The 17,503-nt window shown below is 45.4% G+C and overlaps 1 protein-coding gene across 3 annotated transcripts in view; it reads right to left on the bottom strand.

Moving 5' to 3' along the window:
• PLP1 (proteolipid protein 1) overlaps positions 1–17,503 on the bottom strand; it is a 139,796-nt gene that overhangs the window by 78,718 nt on the left and 43,575 nt on the right. The gene's annotated exons all lie outside the window — the stretch shown is intronic.

Genomic DNA, 17,503 nt, shown 5'->3' with positions numbered 1-17,503 from the left:
GATCTGCCAACTTAAGCTTCAACTGACGAATCTCTGACTAAGAGTCAGACTGTTCCTTTAGGGACAGTGCATGTGTCTTTTCCAATTCTTAGTCTGACTTTATGGTTATCAAACAGAGAAGTGAAAAACTCAAGTCTCCTGAAATATTTTCATCTGGTTGTCCATATCAAGACGCAATCTGGTGCTAAGTTTATCAACCAGAGTATCCATACACGCCTCAAGCGACGTTGCATCATGAAAGGTACAAGAAGACAGGGAAGACACAGATGATTTCTTGGTCCTTGGTTTGGACTTTTTTGGACTAGGATTGGGAGAATAATTAGTAGAATCCTCTTCTGAAGAATTGGTAATGGAGGACCGCGTTCCCCCCCCCCCCCAACTTAAGGGACCCCTCCTCTTTGAAGAGGAAGAGAGGTCCATGGTCCCAGTAGAAATGAGTGAAGAGGGAAGTTCCACACCGAGCTCTGCTAGGCAAGCTTTAGGCGTGGACGCGAAATGAGAAAGGGCCTTGATAGAGGACTGTGAGAGCTCTCTCTCATTAGGAGAGCGAGACTTAACTGGACTCAGCAAATTAACCGAGTCCCTTGAAGAACCACGATTAGCCCGTGGGTCCTTATTTTGTTTTTGAGCTCTAGAAGAACCAGATGATTTAGCCATAGGCAATTTAGAGGTGAGATGACTCATGGTGTCCAGCGGTATTATAGAATAGTGATTGAAGGTAAGACAAGGTCCCACCACAATGTGATATTGTATAGGTTATGACATAGAAACTTGTTATATATTTTACCAACCTCTTACTTTAAAATGTTATCTCCCAATAAGATACAGGTAAAAGTGACCTAATATGTAAATAGGTAGATATATACAATATATATTTGTTATAAGCTTTATATAATTATTATTATTAATATTATATTAATCAGAACCAACTCCCACTTTTTTAAAAGTAACTGCTAAAAGGAAATGGACAAAAAAGACCTTTTCAGGCAATAAAAATACCCGCCCCTTCTCCACCCTCAATGAAACCAAGCAAGCAATAAGTCAATATTATGCAAAGAGAGCAGCTGTAATCTTCTGCAGCCTCCAGAAGATGGCCGCAGTCAGTGGTGACGTCACCGCCAGAGGAGGAGAAGCCGGGGAACCGATGGAAACAACAGTCCGTGACAGGATCTTCCTGGGCGGTGTGCCCAATGAAAACAGAAGCAAAATAGATCCCAGACCCCCCGGTTCACAAGGGGCCTTTAAACGCTTTATTCCATTCACTTTCTGTGACTTCACCCCCCAAGGAGCTGAAGGAGAACAACTCTCACTGTTCTCTCCCTATTAAGATCCTGTGTTCAGGACAGTGGATTTCCAGTGCAGCTATGATTGACTCTGGTGCAGGTGGCAATTTCATGGATATCGCATTTGCCAAGGAACATGGTATTGAAATTCAGCAAAGAGCCTCTCCAATTACCATGGAAACAGTGGATGGGTCACCTTTAATCTCTGGGCCTGTGGATCAGGAGACCATACCCCTTGAAATTTTGTTGGAGCCTAATCATCAGGAGCAACTTTCTTTCTTGCTAATTTCTTCTCATTTTCCTGTGATTTTAGGCATTCCTTGGTTGCGTTCTCAGAACCCAATTATCAACTGGGAGACCAAGGAGATTATCTTTCCGACAAGGAGTAACTCAGAGTTAACAGAAGCTGTCCCTGAGTCCACGGCTACGGAACCACATGTACAGGTATTTTCTTTACCTCCAGCATATAAAGAGTTCTCTGACATCTGTGACAAGAAGAATGCAGATCAGCTTCCTCCACACAGGCATTATGACTGTCCCATTGAGCTGCTTCCTGGGGCAGCTATTCCTTTTGGTAACATATACCCTTTGGCGTCACCTGAGCTCCAAGCCTTAAAGGAGTGTATTGATGAAGATCTGGCCAAACGCTTCATACGTCCTTCTTCCTCACCAGCAGGGGCACCTATATTTTTTGTAAAAAAGAAGGATGGGACCCTGAGACCCTGTGTTGACTATCGGGAACTCAATAAGGTAACCGTACGAAACCGTTACCCTTTGCCTCTGATTCCCGAATTACTGGAAAGAGTCCGCCATGCTAAGGTGTTCTCTAAACTGGATCTTCGTGGGGCTTATAATTTGGTGCGTATTCGTCCAGGGGATGAGTGGAAGACAGCATTCCGATGCCGGTATGGACACTTTGAATATCTCGTGATGCCCTTCGGGCTTTGTAATGCCCCTACAACGTTTCAACACCTTGCTAATGACATTTTCAGAGATTTGTTGGACCAGTTTGTGGTGATCTATTTGGACGATATTCTAATCTTTTCTGACTCTCTACAGGAACATGAAGAACATGTCAAGGCTGTTTTAAGATGTCTGAAAGAGAACCATCTGTATATCAAGCCGGAGAAATGCGAGTTCCATTGTTCTGAGATACAGTTCTTAGGTTATATCATCTCTCCCCAGGGGCTGAACATGGAATCTGGTAAGATTCAGGCTATCCTTGACTGGCCAGTACCCAAGAACATTAAGGAGGTCCAACATTTTATTGGTTTTGCAAATTTCTACAGACGCTTCATTCAAAATTTTTCTGATATTGTCTGTCCCATTACATCCTTGACAAAGAAGGAAAAGCCCTTTAAGTGGTCATCACAGGCTCAAGAAGCTTTTGATCGGCTTAAGATCTGTTTCACATCAGCACCGCTGTTGATACATCCAGATCCAACACTTTCATTCATTGTGGAGGTGGACGCTTCTGATAATGCTTTGGGGGCTATTCTCTCCCAAAGAACTGGAGAGAAGTGTCTGCTACATCCTTGTGCTTTCTTTTCCCGTAGACTAACCTCAGCAGAGAAGAATTACGATGTGGGAGACAAGGAATTGCTGGCTATTATTGCAGCTTTCAAAGAATGGAGGCATCATCTGCAAGGAGCTGCACAACAGATCATAGTGCTAACTGACCATCGCAATTTAGAGTTCCTTAGATCCGCTAATGTCTTTCTCCTCGTCAGGCTCGTTGCAGCGTATTTTTAAATCAATTTAACTTTGTTATGTCGTACTGTCCAGGTTCTCGTAATGGGAAGGCTGATGCTCTATCCCGAATCCATGCTGCGGATTCCGTACCTGGAGCCCCATCCAAGACCATTCTATCTGATGCCAATTTCATCTGAGTTATCCACGATCAGGACTTGTGGAAGGAGTGCAGGGAGGCCTATGAAGGTGATGTGCAGCGCCCCAGAGTCCTGGTCGTTGCAGTACTGTGGCTCCACCACTAAGGGGAGCTATGGTACGTCTGATGGCACTGAAGGAGTTCATCTGATCAGGTATCACAGACACCAATACATTTCACCGCCGGGCCTCCAGGGGGAGCTAAGGGTTCTATTTACTAGGCCACTCCCCACCATAGTGGGTAAACTGGGGGTCAGGCAGGAAGTTAGATCAGAAGCTGACTGGGTTGGAACCAGGCAACACCTTGTGGCAGAGGGTGTTGTGGGGGAAGATACAGTAGGGTCTCTGTCAGGAGTGGGATCCTGACAGAGGCTTGGCAACTTGAACGAACGTAACGGGACCGTGCCTGCTCAGGATAGCGGCGGTGCCCAAGAAAGGATCAGAAGCGAGATAGATTGTGCTGAGTGAGAAACGAGATCATAGCAATAGGAGAATACCAGTAGGAGTCGTGCTGTAAGACCAAAGCAACATCCTACTGAGGCGCACAACCGGTGGCCGGAACGCCGAGAGAGTATCATAATATCCAGCTTCAAGCAATACTCTAAACAGCGGCAGGACAGTCAGTCTAAGGCGGGCTGTCTAACTCAAATCACCTATGCAGTCTTGGGGGGCAACTTGTGGAGAGGGGCGTCTCTAGGGTCCCGGAAGAGCTCCGAGCCTACCCGTCAAACGGGTGCCGTCCCAACCAGAACATCAGGGAGGGACGGAGGATTAGCAGAACATCATCTAATCGAGTTGTGAGGGAACTTAAGAAACAGACACAACAGTTGTGGGGTACTTTCCGTAAGCACAGCAGGGAAGGACCACAACACCTAGCGCTAGGGGGAAGGTGCAGATTTCCACCTGTGAAGAGAACTCTGGAGGTGCCATTGGACCGGCCGGACTTGCGCAGCCTGGTGAACCGTATTCCGGACTGAGGACCCAGAGATCTTCAGTAAAGAGGTAAAGAGACTGCAACCTGGTGTCCTCGTTATTTACCGCGACCTGCACCCCACAACTGCACTGCTACACCACCACTTATTGCACCGGACGTCCCCCACTGACAGACAGGGCCACGGACCGGGTCTAGCCACCGTGACAACCCCAGAGCAGAGACTCAGAGGCCCGGTACCGGGTACCCCTCGGCCCTGCGGCAGTGGGGGCGCTCCAAACTTGGCGTCACGAACAGGATCTACTTAAGCCTGAAGAATCAGGTCATGTGTGCCTTGGAACTGTGATTTACTGTGCTTGGGCTTTACTTTATTGCAAAGACTGTGGATTGTCACTTGCCGCCAAAAGTTCGCGCCAAAACCGCCGCCATTACAGCGCTAAGGAGAGCGCAGGAGAAGAAGAAGGGCGTGGAAGTGGGCGTGAACAAGCTGAAGAGCGCGAAAGACAATGGCCGCCCAGTCTAAATATCTCGGCCCCTTGAGGACGTGTCCGTCAGCAGCCGAGATCCGCCTCCTGATCCTCAATGGTGGGCAGAGACAGAGAAAACGAAACCGCCCACGAAGGAGAGAGCGGGAAAAGGACCAGGAAGAAGAAGCGAGCAACATGGAGGACGCCATGGCCAGCCGCCCGGAGCCCGACTGTGGGGTCGGAGCCGAGGACTCCCCCAGCTACCCGGAGAGGCACCGCAGCCAGACCTCCACAGTTGACGCTGACCTCCTGCAGACCGGAGCAGACGAGCTGATCCACCAACCCCGGCGGATACAGCTGAGCACTGAGGCCGGGTGGAAGAAGACCATCATCGGGAGCCTCGCCAGACGTCTGTCGGCAGCCTCGTCTGGTCCGGAGCAAGAAAGAAGTTCCAGCGCTCCGAAGCCAGAAAGCAGGGCCCTGCCGGAAAGCGAGATGCTGCAAGCAGAGATGACAACGCCGCAGCACAAGGCCCCGCAACCAGCGTTCCAGACCCCAGCGGAGGCAGAGCAGACCGGCACTGGAGGGACCGCATCTGAAGCAGGTATGAAGGACGACCCTGCCCTGACGACCGACACCACTCCAGCGACTGCTAGTGCCACAGCTGCTGACTCCGTTCCAGTGACTGATCTTGCAGCAGCCGCTACCTCTGCTGCAGCAAATGCCCATACTCAAGCTGCGCAGACCTCCATCGCTGCGCATGATTTAACTGTACATGAGAGACGGATTAACGGCGTGTGTCCAGCACTAGGTGCAACCCTGGACTTCACCCTTCCCGGGCCAAGAGGGGTTAAGTGCCAGGTGCAGCCCTGGAAGCCGTTCAACTAAGCCTCGGAAACCTGAAACTGTAAATAGTTAACTGTTTATTTCCTTGCTGTTTTGCTGCTAAAACCCGTCCTGGGTTAACTCTTAAAGGGATCCCTTTGTTTACCCGGGATCCCTATTGCTTTTTATTTTTGCTTTCACTTTCATTTTTGCTTTTTTTTTGTTCCACAATGTTATAAAAACTGCTGAATCATGAACAATGCATGATACAAACTTCTTGTAAATAGTTTGCACCTTCTTAAAGGTGCTATCTACTGGTTCTATATGAAGAAAGGACGCTTTGCGAAGATATTGTTTTTTTTTTTAAAACATCACTGGAGTCCTTATTGCAAACAGACTTGCAGCTTGAGGAGTTGCACTACCTCATAGAGACTTGGTCCCCTCTTAAAGGGGATGTTCACTGATGGTAATTAGAGAATGATGTTGCTCTAAAAAGAAAGTTAATGATGCTGCTGATATGTACAAGTTGTATGTAACTAAATTGTTGAAAGAAAGAAGTGTTTAATAATGTGTTCTGAGATAAAGTGATTATTGGAAAGATGCAGTAGACCCGTAGGGGTAGACATGAAGTCCTGCACAAGTGAAAGTTAGAAGAAAGATGCAGTAGACCCGTAGGGGTAGACATAGAGTTCTGCATGATTGCTAGTAAGAAAGTAATGATGGAAGTCAAGAAAATGTTGATAACGTTGATAGAAAATGGGGATAGAAGGTGAACCCTGAGTCCTCCGTAGAAAGCTAGTTTATTGTAAAGAAAGAGTTAATAATGTGTTGCAAAGGACAGAAAGTGAACCCGTAGGGGTTAGGTAGTGAGTCCTCCTAGGAGCCATATGAAGATGGCTCAGTGTTCCTAAACTGAAAGCATGTTATGTTCTATACTGTGTATAGTAGAGGAAAAGACAGAAGGCTCGGGCTGAAAGGAGCGGTCCTGTAAGAAAGGAGAGGCAGTAGGTCTGGCACCGTTAGGACAGGCGGTCCTGCAGATTTAAAGAAGGAGAATGTAGCACAGTTGCTTAAGCCTTATAATGTGTATAAGAAGGTCTTTTAGGGATTTAGAGTGTGCATCCTTAAAGGCAATGTTAACTTATTGTTCCAGAATTTGTGCCAAGTAGAATACCCGGTTGGGTAAGAAAAGTTATTTATAGCATGTTGCTATGTTATTTAACCATGTTTGTAACGTTCAAGTGTCCTCACCTCCCATAAAGGGAAGCTCTGTTCAAGTATACTTATTGTTATTTGCACTCAACAAAAATTGTATGTCTTTTTGCTAACCTGTATTGTTGTTTCTTCCCAGTCCCGGAGTACTGGATTAAACCGGGGGGGAGTGCAGCGCCCCAGAGTCCTGGTCGTTGCAGTACTGTGGCTCCGCCACTAAGGGGAGCTATGGTACGTCTGATGGCACTGAAGGAGTTCATCTGATCAGGTATCACAGACACCAATACATTTCACTGCCGGGCCTCCAGGGGGAGCTAAGGGTTCTATTTACTAGGCCACTCCCCACCATAGTGGGTAAACTGGGGGTCAGGCAGGAAGTTAGATCAGAAGCTGACTGGGTTGGAACCAGGCAACACCTTGTGGCAGAGGGTGTTGTGGGGGAAGATACAGTAGGGTCTCTGTCAGGGGTGGGATCCTGACAGAGGCTTGGCAACTTGAACGAACGTAACGGGACCGTGCCTGCTCAGGATAGCGGCGGTGCCCAAGAAAGGATCAGAAGCGAGATAGATTGTGCTGAGTGAGAAACGAGATCATAGCAATAGGAGAATACCAGTAGGAGTCGTGCTGTAAGACCAAAGCAACATCCTACTGAGGCGCACAACCGGTGGCCGGAACGCCGAGAGAGTATCATAATATCCAGCTTCAAGCAATACTCTAAACAGCGGCAGGACAGTCAGTCTAAGGCGGGCTGTCTAACTCAAATCACCTATGCAGTCTTGGGGGGCAACTTGTGGAGAGGGGCGTCTCTAGGGTCCCAGAAGAGCTCCGAGCCTACCCGTCAAACGGGTGCCGTCCCAACCAGAACTAATGTTGTTGGAGCATAATTATGACATGGTGGGGATATCTGAGACGTGGCTGGATGAGAGCCATGACTGGGCTGTTAACTTGCAGGGCTATAGCCTGTTCAGAAATGACCGTACAGATAAGCGAGGGGGTGGGGTGTGTCTATATGTAAAATCTTCCTTAAAACCCATCCTGCGTGATAATATAGGTGAATTTAATGAAAATGTAGAGTCCCTGTGGGTGGAGATAAGGGGAGGGGGAAAAAATAATAAATTACTGATAGGGGTTTGTTATAAATCTCCAAAACTAATGGAAGCAATGGAGAATATCCTCGTAAAGCAAATAGATGAAGCTGCGACTCAAGGAGAAGTCATTATTATGGGGGACTTCAACTACCCTGAAATAGATTGGGGAACAGAAACCTGCAGTTCCAGTAAAGGTAATCGATTTTTGACAACTATGAGAGACAATTACCTTTCACAACTGGTTCAGGACCCAACAAGAAGGGGGGCACTGCTAGACCTAATATTAACCAACAGGCCAGACCGCATATCAAATATAAGGGTTGGGGGTCACTTGGGGAATAGTGATCACAAAATAATAAGTTTTCATGTAACCTTTAATAAGATGGGTAGTAGGGGGGTGACAAGGACACTAAACTTCAGGAGGGCAAATTTCCAACGGATGAGAGAGGATCTTGGTGCAATTAACTGGGACGATATCCTGAGACACAAAAATACACAAAGAAAATGGGAGACATTTATTAGCATCCTGGATAGGACCTGTGCACAGTATATACCGTATGGGAATAAACATACTAGAAATAGGAGGAAACCAATATGGCTAAATAGAGCTGTAAGGGGCGCAATAAGGGACAAAAAGAAAGCATTTAGAGAATTAAAGGAAGTAGGTAGTGAGGAGGCATTAAATAAATACAGAAAATTAAATAAATTCTGTAAAAAGCAAATCAAGGCAGCAAAGATTGAGACAGAGAGACTCATTGCCAGAGAGAGTAAAAATAATCCCAAAATATTCTTTAACTATATAAATAGTAAGAAACTAAAAAATGACAGTGTTGGCCCCCTTAAAAATAGTCTGGGTGAAATGGTGGATGAGGATGAGGAAAAAGCCAATATGCTAAATGACTTTTTTTCATCAGTATTTACAAAAGAAAATCCCATGGCAGACAATATGACTAGTGATAAAAATTCCCCATTAAATGTCACCTGCTTAACCCAGCAGGAAGTACAGCGGCGGCTAAAAATAACTAAAATTGACAAATCTCCGGGCCCGGATGGGATACATCCCCGAGTACTGCAGGAACTAAGTACAGTCATTGATAGACCATTATTTTTAATCTTTAAAGACTCCATAATAACAGGGTCTGTACCACAGGACTGGCGTATAGCAAATGTGGTGCCAATATTCAAAAAAGAGGCAAAAACTGAACTCGGTAATTATAGGCCAGTAAGCTTAACCTCTACTGTGGGTAAAATCCTGGAGGGCATTCTAAGGGACGCTATACTGGAGTATCTGAAGAGGAATAACCTCATGACCCAGTATCAGCACGGGTTTACTAGGGACCGATCATGTCAGACTAATTTGATCAGCTTCTATGAAGAGGTAAGTTCCGGACTGGACCAAGGGAACCCAGTGGACGTAGTATATATGGACTTTTCCAAAGCTTTTGATACGGTGCCACACAAAAGGTTGTTACATAAAATGAGAGTAATGGGGATAGGGGAAAATATGTGTAAGTGGGTTGAGAGCTGGCTCAGGGATAGGAAACAAAGGGTGGTTATTAATGGAGCACACTCGGACTGGGTCACGGTTAGCAGTGGGGTACCACAGGGGTCAGTATTGGGCCCTCTTCTTTTTAACATATTTATTAATGACCTTGTAGGGGGCATTCAGAGTAGAATTTCAATATTTGCAGATGACACTAAACTCTGCAGGGTAATCAATACAGGGGAGGACAATTTTATACTACAGGATGATTTATGTAAACTAGAAGCTTGGGCTGATAAATGGCAAATGAGCTTTAATGGGGATAAATGTAAGGTCATGCACTTGGGTAGAAGTAATAAGATGTATAACTATGTGCTTAATTCTAAAACTCTGGGCAAAACCGTCAATGAAAAAGACCTGGGTGTATGGGTGGATGACAAACTCATATTCAGTGGCCAGTGTCAGGCAGCTGCTACAAAGGCAAATAAAATAATGGGATGTATTAAAAGAGGCATAGATGCTCATGAGGAGAACATAATTTTACCTCTATACAAGTCACTAGTTCGACCACACTTAGAATACTGTGCACAGTTCTGGTCTCCGGTGTATAAGAAAGACATAGCTGAACTGGAGCGGGTGCAGAGAAGAGCGACCAAGGTTATTAGAGGACTGGGGGGTCTGCCATACCAAGATAGGTTATTACACTTGGGGCTATTTAGTTTGGAAAAACGAAGACTAAGGGGTGATCTTATTTTAATGTATAAATATATGAGGGGACAGTACAAAGACCTTTCTGATGATCTTTTTAATCATAGACCTGAGACAGGGACAAGGGGGCATCCTCTACGTCTGGAGGAAAGAAGGTTTAAGCATAATAACAGACGCGGATTCTTTACTGTAAGAGCAGTGAGACTATGGAACTCTCTGCCGTATGATGTTGTAATGAGTGACTCATTGCTTCAATTTAAGAGGGGACTGGATACCTTTCTGGAAAAGTATAATATTACAGGGTATATATATTAGATTCCTTGATAAGGCGTTGATCCAGGGAACTAGTCTGATTGAGGTATGTGGAGTCGGGAAGGAATTTTTTTCCCCATGGTGGAGTTACTCTTTGCCACATGGGATTTTTTTGCCTTCCCCTGGATCAACATGTTAGGGCATGTTAGGTTAGGCTATGGGTTGAACTAGATGGACTTACAGTCTTCCTTCAACCTTAATAACTATGTAACTATGTAACTATGTAACATCAGGGAGGGACGGAGGATTAGCAGAACATCATCTAATCGAGTTGTGAGGGAACTTAAGAAACAGACACAACAGTTGTGGGGTACTTTCCGTAAGCACAGCAGGGAAGGACCACAACACCTAGCGCTAGGGGGAAGGTGCAGGTTTCCACCTGTGAAGAGAACTCTGGAGGTGCCATTGGACCGGCCGGACTTGCGCAGCCTGGTGAACCGTATTCCGGACTGAGGACCCAGAGATCTTCAGTAAAGAGGTAAAGAGACTGCAACCTGGTGTCCTCGTTATTTACCGCGACCTGCACCCCACAACTGCATTGCTACACCACCACTTATTGCACCGGACGTCCCCCACTGACAGACAGGGCCACGCACCGGGTCTAGCCACCGTGACAACCCCAGAGCAGAGACTCAGAGGCCCGGTACCGAGTACCCCTCGGCCCTGCGGCAGTGGGGGCGCTCCAGATGTATTTCTGGCCAACCCACCTGTGGATATTAATCTTGTCTTTAAGGGTGGCATGTGGTTCAGAGATCGACGTATCTATGTCCCTGAGGTCGTCCGTCTGCAGATCCTCAAGTTGGTACATGACTCCAAGTTGGCTGGTCACAGGGGGGTACAGAAGACACAAGAGTTCCTGAGTCGATTCTTCTGGTGGCCAACTTGCCTGAAGGATACCAAGGACTATGTTCTCTCTTGCGAGGTATGTGCCCATTACAAGACTCCTCATGTGGCATCTACGGGTCTTCTACAACCATTACCTGTTCCGTCCCACCCTTGGGGGTCTATATCAATTGACTTTATTGTGGAGCTGCCTACATCGGGGGGCATGAATACAATCATGGTGGTAGTTGATCGCCTGACTAAAGCTGCTCATTTTGTTCCATGCACCAGCCTCCCCTCAGCTAAGGATACAGTGAACTTGGTTATACAGAATGTCTTCCGGTTGCATGGGGTTCCGGATGAGATCATCTCTGACCGTGGAGTACAGTCCACTTCAAGATTCTGGAAGGGGTTTTGCTCTGCACTCAATATTAATGTCTGTCTCTCTTCCGCTTACCATCCCCAGACAAATGGTCAGACTGAGCGTACCAACCAGACGCTGGGACAATATCTAAGATGCTATGTCAGCCATCTCCAGGGTGATTGGTTGGAGTTGCTGCCGTTAGCCGAATTTTCATATAACAATTCTCAGAGCGCCTCCACTAAATTTACACCTTTCTTTGCCAATCTGGGTTATCATCCGTGTATTTTACCTAGGTCTCCAATTAATTCTCCAGTTCCGGCAGTGGAGGAAAGGCTGACTGCGATGAGGCAAAATCTGGAGGTTCTGAAGGAATCCCTGAACACAGCTCAAGAACGTTATAAGAGATCGGCTGATAGATTCTGTAAACCTGCACCCATGTTCAAGGTAGGAGATTCCGTGTGGTTAGCAACTAAGAATCTGAAGTTAAACATTCCTTCACAAAAACTTGGACAGAAATTAATTGGCCCTTTCAAGATCAACGGTATTGTGAGCTCTGTAGCCTGCCGGCTGAAGCTGCCTAGGACTATGAAGGTACACCCAGTTTTTCATGTATCTTTACTAAAGCCTGTATCTCCTAATACCTTCCAGGGACGTGTTGTGCCACCTCCGCAGCCTGTGGTGATTGATGGGCAAGAACAATTTGTGGTGGAGGAAATTATTGATTCCAAGATTTGCAGGAATCGGCTCCAATATCTGATAAGATGGCAGGGATATCCCCCTGAGGAAGACTCTTGGGAACCTGTGGAAAACATCAATGCCCAACAGAAGATTTCTCGTTTTCATCAGAGATTCCCTGAGAAACCAGGTCCAGGATCGTCCTGAGGCCGCTTCTAAGGAGTGAGTAATGTCAGGACTCTGAACATTTTTTACCTTTTGTGCATTACTGCCCTTTTTCAAGATGGCGTCTTTGGTCTCATGTGCACTGTGTCTTCCTGCTATAAAGCTCCACCCCAGCCTTCAGTCTGTGCTAGAGTATTCTGCCTTGCATCCAGCTCCTGACCTCTGATTATGTCATGTCGGACGCTGTTCAGACCAGGTCGTCCGACAGACAGCGGTAATTCCGCTTTTGACCACTATTTACTCATTGGTGTCTGCTAGATTTTGTCTAGCTGTTCCGGGGTTAATTTACCTGATCCTCGGATTGGAAGCTGGGCCATTTCCATGGCCTTTAAATCATTGGGCGTCGCCGATTATAGCTTCTGTCTTGTGTTGTTATCTCGGTCTGGAGTGGAGAGCTGGTGGCTGGAGATTCGTTGCTGGTGGTGTATATTCCTTCATCTTATTTACTCCTTCCTATATTTGTGTTTATTTTGCCCTGCACATTTATAGTGTATTCCTGAGTGTTTGCGGCGTGGTGTATATTTTCCTTTATCCTTGTCTGTGCTTACTGTGGGTATTTAAGTATTACCTCTTCACTGGGTGGTGGGTGGAGGTTTCAGCCTAGGGCTGAGCTCAGGAGCTAGGGTGAGGTTCGAGGCCTGAACATGCACACCATCAGTGTAAACTTCAGGCAGAGGGTCAGTCAGGATTTCCCTAGTCTTAGGGAAATTGCAGGAGCCCGAGTTATTAGCTCTCGCTCACCTAGTCTCTCCCTGACAGATTACCCCCGGGCTATATACCTGCTCCTGTGAACCTGTGTGGTGATCCTGCTACTCTGCTCTGAGTTTCTGCTGCATACACCAGTTTCCAGTGATCCTCCTTCATCTGCTGCTCGTGTTTACTTCCATCTGCATTTGCTGGACATGTAAGCTGTTTCTGCTCTGCAAAAATCTGAGACTATTAACCAGGCCTCCCTGGTTGAGCTAAGATATGATTTGAACTGCCTTATAAGCTTATCTATCTGTGTTTGGACTAAGACAAGGATTTATTCGTGTCAAGTATCCTCAAGAATAACTGTGCTTCATAGACTTTCTGCTTGATTGCATTTTCCTCTGATGTTTCCTATAGACTGCTAAGCTGCGTTTAATATTTACACCAAGTGTTGTGGACTTGAGTTTCTCTCTGCACCTGTTTGAATCACCGTGTGATAATATAGACTTTACCACTTATAAAACTGTGTCCTGTAGTTGTCTTGTTCCACGCAAAGAGTCTCCTGAGTTATCCCCTATAATTATTACAGCCAGGTCCAAACGTAGTCAAAAGGGGGCAAAAACCCCCGTTGGGTAGGGGCAAACCTAAGGAAGATCGAGGGAGGTGTTTTTTTTGGTAGTCTGTCACACTGCCCAATTAGCGGTGACGTCACTGAAAGAAAAAATGCCGGACCACCAGCACTTATGACAGGCCGTGACAGGGCCCTCAAAGATGATGTGCCTGGAACAAATTCAATCAAAAAAGGGTAAAAAAAAACCCAGATGGCCAGGGGCAGCCCCAAAAAACACCTCCAGTGATGTTATTAATAGAAATTAACACAATGTCTTCAGCAGAGCAATAGAGGTTACTGAGGTAACCATAGCAGCCTCACAGACACCAGATAAAACAGGTAAACCAGAAAAAAAAAACACTGAAAGCAAGAATTGTTTTAAAAATGTCATAAATCCACACAAATGTATATAAAAAATAAAAAACACAATGTTTAAAAAGAAAAATTGTAGTCCTGTAGTTTATTTTACCTCAGAAAATTAGTCACTCTCAGGGACAAGCCGTTTGATGATGCCATTTTAAGTCTGTCATCTTCAAAACAGGATAAACAATCCTATGATTATCTGATTAAGGCGAAAAATGTCTCAAAATGTGCACAATAAATTTCTGAACAAAAGTAAATATGAATGTAAGTAAAAATTTTCAAAAAAGATTGCGTTATATGTTACGTTAGAGGGTTACCTCAGGAGCTCACACGTTTTGCGACCTACATCACCTGCGCCTAAGCCACGCCCCGCTGGAACTTTTGTTTGGTGCCGTTCCAATGACATTTATAAAGATGACTACCTGAAGAGAACATGCAAATTTCCACAGTCTTTGATGATATGGGGCTGCATGTCAGGTAAAGGCACTGGGGAGATGGCTGTCATTACATCTTCAATAAACGCAGAGGTTTATGTTGATATTTTGGACACTTTTCTTATCCCATCAATTGAAAGGATGTCTGGGGATGATGAAATCATTTTTCAAGATGATAATGCATTCTGCTATAGAGCAAAAACTGTGCAAACATTCCATGAAAAAAGACACATAAGGTCAATGTCATGGCCTGCAAACAGTCCGGATCTCAATCCAATTGAAAATCTTTGGTGGAAGTTGAAGAAAATGGTCCATGACAAGAATCCAACCTGCAAAACTGATCGGGCAACAGCAATCAGAGAAAGTTGGAGCCAGATTGATGATGAGTACTGTTTACACTCATTAAGTCCATGCCTCAGAGACTGCAAGCTGTTATAAAAGAAAGAGGAGGTGCAACAAAATACTAGTGATCAGGGTTGAGCGACTTTTATTTTTATAGGGTCGGGTTTCACGAAACCTGACTTTCTCAAAAGTCGGGTCGAGTGAAATCGGCCGATCCTATAAAAAAGTCGGGGTCGGGGTCGGCCGAAATACGAAACCCAATGCAGTGCAATGGGATACTATGGTTCCCAGGGTCTGAAGGAGCGGAAACTCTCCTTCAGGCCCTGGGATCCATATTTAAGTGTAAAATAAAGAATTAAAATAAAAAATATTGATATACTCACCCTCTGACGCGCCCTGGTAGTAATTGGCATCTTCCGTTCCTAAGAATGGTGCTTGAAAGACCTTTCGATGACGTCACGGCTTGTGATTGGTCGCGGCGGCCCACGTGACCGCTCAGCGACCAATCACAAGCCGTGACGTAATTCTCAGGTCCTTAAATTCCTCATTCTAGGAATTTAGGACATGAGAATTACGTCACGGCTTGTGATTGGTCGCTGAGCGGTCACGTGGGCCGCCACGACCAATCACAAGCCGTGACGTCATCGAAAGGTCTTTCAAGCGCCATTCTTAGGAACGGAAGATGCCGGTTACCAGCGGCGATGTCAAGGCTGCGTCGGAGAGGTAAGTATATCAATATTTTTTATTTTAATTCTTTATTTTACACTTAAATGTGGATTCCGATACCGATTTCCGATATCGCAAACATATTGGAACTCGGTATCGGAATTCCGATACCAGATTCAGAAGATCGCCGACCTCATGGCCAACCCCACACAGGGGTCGGGTCGGGTTTCATGAAACCCGACCTTGCCAAAAGTCGGCGACTTCTGAAAATGGCCGACCCGTTTCGCTCAACCCTACTAGTGATGTGTTGGAGTGTTTTTTTTCGTTCGTTTCTTTTTCATAATTCCATAATTTTTTCCTCAGAATTGAGTGATTCCATAATTTTCCCTATGCTTGGTTACAAAAAGTAACCATTACTGACTACCACATTTTTTGTATTGATTTCTTTTAGTGTTTCTTAAAGCCAGAAAGTTGCCCTTTGAAATGACTAGTTTTGTGCCATATCTGATCTGCTTTTTTTCTATAAAATTACACAACTGAATGAACATCCCACAAGGCCGGTGATTCCATAATTTTTGCCAGGGGTTGTAGTTACTTTAGTTGATCAGTCTCTATGCTCCCTGAATTTTGCGTAGCAGTCTCTGTTTTTTAATCTGTTGTTACTTTCTATTCAATTTTAATTAAAATTAGTTTAGGATTATACTCTATAAGAATTTATCGCTCTTTCTTTGGTGTCATTACATTCTATCTTATGATCTAATTTAATCCTTGTTAATGGTAGTTTGGGCATTTGTGTAATGCTGTGTGCACATAGCCTAAGGCCTCATTCAGACGTCTGTGAATCACATAAGTATGAGGGTATGTGCACACGCTGCGGAATGGTGTGCGGATTTTTCCGCACTGATTTTGGCAAATCTGCAGGTAAACCGCGCTGCAGATTTACCGCGGAATTACAGCAGTTTTTCTGTGTTTTTTGTGCGGATTCCACCTGCGGTTTTACACCTGCGGATTCCTATTGAGGAGCAGGTGTAAACCGCTGTGGAATCCGTACAAAGAATTGACATGCTGCGGAATATAAACCGCTGCGTTTCACGCATTTTTTTCCGCAGCATGCGCACTGCAGATTTTGTTTTCCATAGGTTTACATGGTACTGTAAACTCATGGAAAACTGCTGCAGATCGCAGCAAAATCCGCAGCATGTGCACATAGACTTATACCCATGACTTTCACAGATAGCACACACGCCTGAGTCTGATTTTTTTTTTTTAATTTGCTTCAGGCTATGTGCACACACTGCGGATTTTGCTGCGGATCCGCTGTAAATCCGCAGTGCGGTTTACCTGCGGATTTACCAAAATCAGTGCGAAAAAATCTGCACACCATTCCGCAGTGTGTGCACATACCCTCAAAGTTTATCATACAATTTGCTTATTGTTAAATGTCTTTATCTTTGAAGGGAGAAATTAGGGTGATTTAAATTTTTATATATTTTGCTTTTAATTTTTTTTAATTTTATTCATTTTAATCTTGTTTATTTTAGTCCCTAAAGAGGATTTGAATCTGCAATCCTTGTATTGCTTATACTATATACTGCAATATATAGCAGTATACAGTGAAACTGAGGTTCTCCTATGGAGCCCAGACTAAGATAGCAGGCCCTATCTGCAATGGTAACCCATCAGCGGGCAGAAAGGAGCAAGTGCACATGAGCACCGGTAATGGAATAATTTAAAGGGAACCTGTCACCCCCCAGGCGTTTGTAACTAAAAGAGCCACCTTGTGCAGCAGTAATGCTGCATTCTGACAAGGTGGCTCTTTTAGTTCTTGGTGCTGTAACTGCAGAAATAATCGATTTTGCAATTTGTCCAAAATACCTTGAAACAGTCCTGGGGGCAGGTCTTTCCCCCTCTAATGCAGACGCCTCACCGCCGTCACTAATGCCCTCTTGGCGCCTGGCGCCGCCTCCTCAGCGTTGTTTTCAACTGTCCTGGTGCCTGCGCTGTTATCTTATGCCTTGGGCATGCGCAGTTAGCACTGCCCGTCTTCTGACATAATTTGATGTCTTGCTGACTGCGCCTGTGCAGCCGCGCTGCCCGATATCCTGCCCCGCAGTGT

This window comes from Ranitomeya variabilis, chromosome 2 (genome assembly GCF_051348905.1).
Source record: "Ranitomeya variabilis isolate aRanVar5 chromosome 2, aRanVar5.hap1, whole genome shotgun sequence".
NCBI classification, from domain to species: Eukaryota; Metazoa; Chordata; class Amphibia; order Anura; family Dendrobatidae; genus Ranitomeya; species Ranitomeya variabilis.
This window is presented reverse-complemented; position numbering and strand designations above follow the sequence as displayed.